This window comes from Salmo salar, unplaced genomic scaffold, assembly GCF_965601325.2.
Source record: "Salmo salar unplaced genomic scaffold, fSalSal1 ptg000377l, whole genome shotgun sequence".
NCBI lineage: Eukaryota > Metazoa > Chordata > Actinopteri > Salmoniformes > Salmonidae > Salmo > Salmo salar.
This window is the reverse complement of record NW_027675365.1, coordinates 48964-54075: the sequence shown is the minus strand read 5'-3', so window position 1 is coordinate 54075 and position 5112 is coordinate 48964. Positions and strand designations below refer to the sequence as shown.

Sequence of the window (5112 nt, the reverse complement as noted above, 5' to 3'; positions counted from 1 at the left end):
CATTATTATTCATGATTCATTAATGATCTTTCTCAATCATGACATCAACAGGAGTACTTTAGTAGTGTTTAGAAACATGTTATCTACTCACTTACTCAACACCAAAGCATAGCAGTGTGATTTTAATATGATTTGACTCTTTGTAGGCTGTCAGGCTGTCTAGTCACAGAGGAAGGCTGTGATTCTCTGGTCTCAGCTCTGAGGTCAAACCCCTCACACCTGAGAGAGCTGGACCTGAGTAACAATGACCTGAAGGATTCAGGAGTGAAGCTGCTCTCTGCTGTACTGGGGAATCCCCACTGTAAACTGGAGACTCTGAGGTCAGTATTCCTGTTAAAATCCAAAATGTTGGAGTATAGAGACACATTTAAAATGTTAGCTTCACTGTCAAAATAGATAATTTGTCATTTCTAACCATATACATTAATTGATGAATAGATATGGCAGGTTTCAGGACACTGATATATCTGAATATGTTGAAAAGAATATACTGCCACTATTTTCACCACCAAAGAATAGCAGTGTGGTTTTAGTATGATTTGACTCTTTGCAGGCTGTCACGCTGTCTAGTCACAGAGGAAGGCTGTGCTTCTCTGGTCTCAGCTCTGAGGTCAAACCCCTCACACCTGAGAGAGCTGGACCTGAGCTACAATCACCCAGGAGACTCAGGAGTCAGACTGCTCTCTGCTGGACTGGAGGATCCACAATGCAGACTGGAGAAACTCAAGTATGTAGAGGGTTTATGTCAATGTTCATATCAGACATGTTTGACTTTTCAGGCTAGTTAATACAAACATTCTGACCAACACTTGGACAAAGGTATACGATGACTGTGTGTCCAGTGTGTGTCTTGTGTGTGAATGTGTGTGTGTTTGTGTGTAGGGGGGGGTCCAGTGTGTGTGTGTGTCTGTCTCAATGACACACACACACACACACACAGACAAACATTCTTAACAAAGTGGTGTGTGTGTGTGTGTGTGTGTGTGTGTGTGTGTGTGTGTGTGTGTGTGTGTGTGTGTGTGTGTGTGTGTGTGTGTGTGTGTGTGTGTGTGTGAGTTCAGGTGTATCCCTCAATTACTGTCTGTTCTTCTGCTTACCGCTACAGTGTGGAACATGGTGGAGAGTACACAATGAAACCTGGGCTTAGAAAATGTGAGTGTTGACTGCTGTGAAGAATATGACTAAGAATAAGTCTTAATTCAAGTTAAGTCAAAGACCACCATCATTACTTACTTGATCATATTAAATATCAGCTGTAGTTCTACAGATGCAGAAATCAGGGACACCAACGTTTACAAAGAGATGCTTTGACAATGTGTGTGTGTGTGTGTGTGTGTGAGGCGTGTTCGTGTTACATTAGTGTGTTTTATATTACCATACAGTATAATATATGATCATTTAACAAGTCTCAAGTTACCTTAACTTCTCCTTTTGATACCTAGAAACATCTACATTAAATGAATTAGTGAAAAGTGAGTTAACATTCTAATGTGAATGATGATGATTTCTAATATTGTGTCTGGTTTCATCCATCAGATGTCTGTGATCTCACACTGGACCCAAACACAGTAAACAGACTCCTCTCTCTGTCTGAGGAGAACAGAAAGGTGACATGTAGGAGAGAGGAGCAGCCGTATCCTGATCACCCAGAGAGATTTCAGGACTGGCAGCAGGTGCTGTGTAGAGAGGGTCTGACTGGGCGCTGTTACTGGGAGGTAGAGTGGAGTGGGAGAGGGGTTGATATAGGAGTGACATATAAAGGAATCAACAGGAGAGGATGGAGTACTGACTGTAGGATTGGACAGAATGACAAGTCTTGGAGTTTGTTTTGCTCTGACAACAGTTACAGAGTCTGTCACAATAATAATCCCACTACCATAGACGTCCTCTCCTCCAGACCCCACAGAGTAGGAGTGTATCTGGACTGGTCAGCCGGCACTCTGTCCTTCTATAGAGCCTCCTCTGACACACTGACCCACCTGATCACATTCACCTCCACATTCACTGAGCCCCTCTATCCAGGGTTTAGGGTTTGGTATGTTGACTCCTCAGTGTCCCTGTAAATAATAATAACCATGGTAACTCTCCCTCGGCCTGGGGCTCCATGCAAGATCTCACCTCGTGGAGTTGCAATGATCATGAAAACGGTGAGGAATCAGCCCAGAACTCCACGGGAGGATCTTGTCAATGATCTCAAGGCAGCTGGGACCACAGTCCCCAAGAAAACAAATGGTAACACTCTACGCCGTGAAGGACTGAAATCCTGCAGCGACTGCAAGGTCCCCCTGCTCAAGAAAGCACATATACATGCTCGTCTGAAGTTTGCCAATGAACATCTGAATGACTCAGAGGACAACTGGTGAAAGTGTTGTGGTCAGATGAGACCAAAATGGAGCTCTTTGGCATCAACTCAACTCGCCGTGTTTGGAGGAGGAGGAATGATGCCTATGACCCCAAGAACACCATCCCACCGTCAAACATGGAGGTGGAAACATTATGCTTTGGGGGTGTTTTTCTGCTAAGGGGACAGGACAACTTTACCGCATCAAAGGGATGATGGACGGGGCCATGTACCGTCAAATCTTGGGTGAGAACCTCCTTCCCTCAGCCAGGGCATTGAAAATGGGTCATGGATGGGTATTCCAGCATGACAATGACCCAAAACACACGGCCAAGGCAACAAAGGAGTGGCTCAAGAAGAAGCACATTAAGGTCCTGGAGTGACCTCCATAGAAAATCTGTGGAGGGAGCTGAAGGTTCGAGTTGCCAAACGTCAGCCTCGAAACCTTAATGACTTGGAGAAGATCTGCTAAGAGGAGTGGGACAAAATCCCTCCTGAGATGTGTGCAAACCTGGTGGCCAACTACAAGAAACATCTGACCTCTGTGATTGCCAACAAGGGTTTTGCCACCAAGTACTAAGTCATGTTTTGCAGAGGGGTCAAATACTTATTTCCCTCATTTAAATGCAAACCATTTTATAACATTTTTGACGTGCATTTTTCTGGATTTTTGTTGTTGTTATTCTGTCTCTCACTGTTCAAATAAACCTACCATTAAAATTATAGACTGATCATTTCTTTATCAGTGGGCAAACGTACCAAATCAGCAGGGGATGAAATACTTTCCCCCCCCACTGTATTAAGGATCATTGATCAAAACATGAATACCCAAGAGCTAGAAGGTCTCATGAACCCCTTGACCGGAAAACTGTTTTGTGGAGTTTGGGCTTGTGATGAACTACCTATTGAGAAATGGCAGGAGCAACCGGCCATGTTCATTGTCAATACCCATGCTGAACACCTGCCTGGTGAACATTGGTTAGCTGTCACATTAGAAGATGACGAAGGAGGTAGAAAAATCTCATCATTTTCCCCCCCCGGATTTTCTCATTTCACTTTTTTGGATTCCTACGGCTTTCCCCCCACATTTTCTAATTTCCCCCCATTTAGTAAACAGTTTTTAAACAAAAATGGATCAAAGATCTACTACAGCTTCAAAGAAGTACAATATAACCTTTCAACAACCTGTGGTTACCACTGTGTATTCTCCCTGTGGTCAACACTGTGTTTTCTACCTGTGGTCAACACTGTGTATTCTACCTGTGGTCAACACTGTGAATCCTACCTGTGGTCAACAATGTGTATTCTACCTGTGATGAACACTGTGTATTCTACTTGTGCCAAAGAGCCCATGGAGTTTATTTTGAAGATGTTATGTCTCTTTATAATGATGATTTAAGAAGTAATGATAGCACCATAGATTGTTTTGTTAGAAAATATCAAAGGAGTTTAAGTATGTGTCCTTTAAGACCCTGTAATCAATGTGTATGCTCATGTCAAATGTTTAAAGAATGTCACAAATGTTAAATTGTATCATTAAAACATTTTTTTTTAAGTTTAATTAATCAAAAGTCATTCAAAAGTCTAACCACCCTGAGAGATCAGGATTAGGAAAAGGTCCAGAGGGGTTCAGGGGTGAGAGGTCATCCATAAATTAGTTATTATTAACCATTTCAAAGAGGGGAGGGGTTCCAAGAACATCTTTAGGAGTGCTGTAGCTCTTTGAAGGGTTTCTGTTTTAAAGTTTGAATCTGTTGGTGAAGCTTATAGTTTGGTAGACCTGAGAGTGGAATGTTGTGGATTGCCAGGGCTTTAAGAAACTGACTCCACCCAGGAGGTCTTCTATCATCAACAATCTGTTGGTGAAGCTTATAGTCTGGTAGACCTGAGAGTGGAATGTTGAGGACTGCCAGGGCTTTAAGAAAGTGACGCCACCCAGGAGTTATTTTATCCTCAACAATCTTGTTGGATCCAGTGATACTTTGAAACAAGTCCATCATATGAGAACCGTTGACAACATCCCCCTGAAAGATAAACTCTCCTTTGGCGTTCCAGTAGCGGCCCCCTTTGAGTCTTTTACTTAATTCATAATGTATCTAACATTTTTCCGGTTACGTGCTGGAACATGTGTCAACATGTCATGCATAACATTATCTTCAACATGCATTTGATCTTCAACCTGTAAGGTCTCTGGTCCAGACATTACAGGAGCAGGGCTCTCTCTCTGATCTTCACCCTGTAAGGTCTCTGGTCCAGACATTACAGGAGCAGGTCTCTCTCTCTGATCTTCAACCTGTAAGGTCTCTGGACCAGACATTACAGGAGCAGGTCTCTCTCTCTCTGATCTTCAACCTGTAAGGTCTCTGGTCCAGACATTACAGGGGCAGGTCTCTCTCTCTGATCTTCAACCTGTAAGGTCTCTGGTCCAGACATTACAGGGGCAGGTCTCTCTCTGATCTTCAACCTGTAAGGTCTCTGGTCCAGACATTACAGGAGCAGGTCTCTCTCTCTGATCTTCAACCTGTAAGGTCTCTGGACCAGACATTACAGGGGCAGGTCTCTCTCTGATCTTCAACCTGTAAGGTCTCTGGTCCAGACATTACAGGGGCAGGTCTCTCTCTCTGATCTTCAACCTGTAAGGTCTCTGGTCCAGACATTACAGGGGCAGGGCTCTCTCTGATCTTCAACCTGTAAGGTCTCTGGTCCAGACATTACAGGAGCAGGTCTCTCTCTCTGATCTTCAACCTGTAAGGTCTCTGGACCAGACATTA

The 5112-nt window shown here is 43.6% G+C and overlaps 1 pseudogene across 1 annotated transcript; it reads left to right on the top strand.

Annotated features, from left to right (window-relative positions):
* Positions 1-826: 826 nt before the first annotated feature.
* Positions 827-3064, top strand: LOC145875861 (stonustoxin subunit beta pseudogene; annotated as a pseudogene). Its single transcript, XR_014391362.1, has 3 exons — positions 827-841; positions 1062-1152; positions 1537-3064. The product of XR_014391362.1 is annotated as a stonustoxin subunit beta pseudogene (transcript).
* Positions 3065-5112: the final 2048 nt, after the last annotated feature.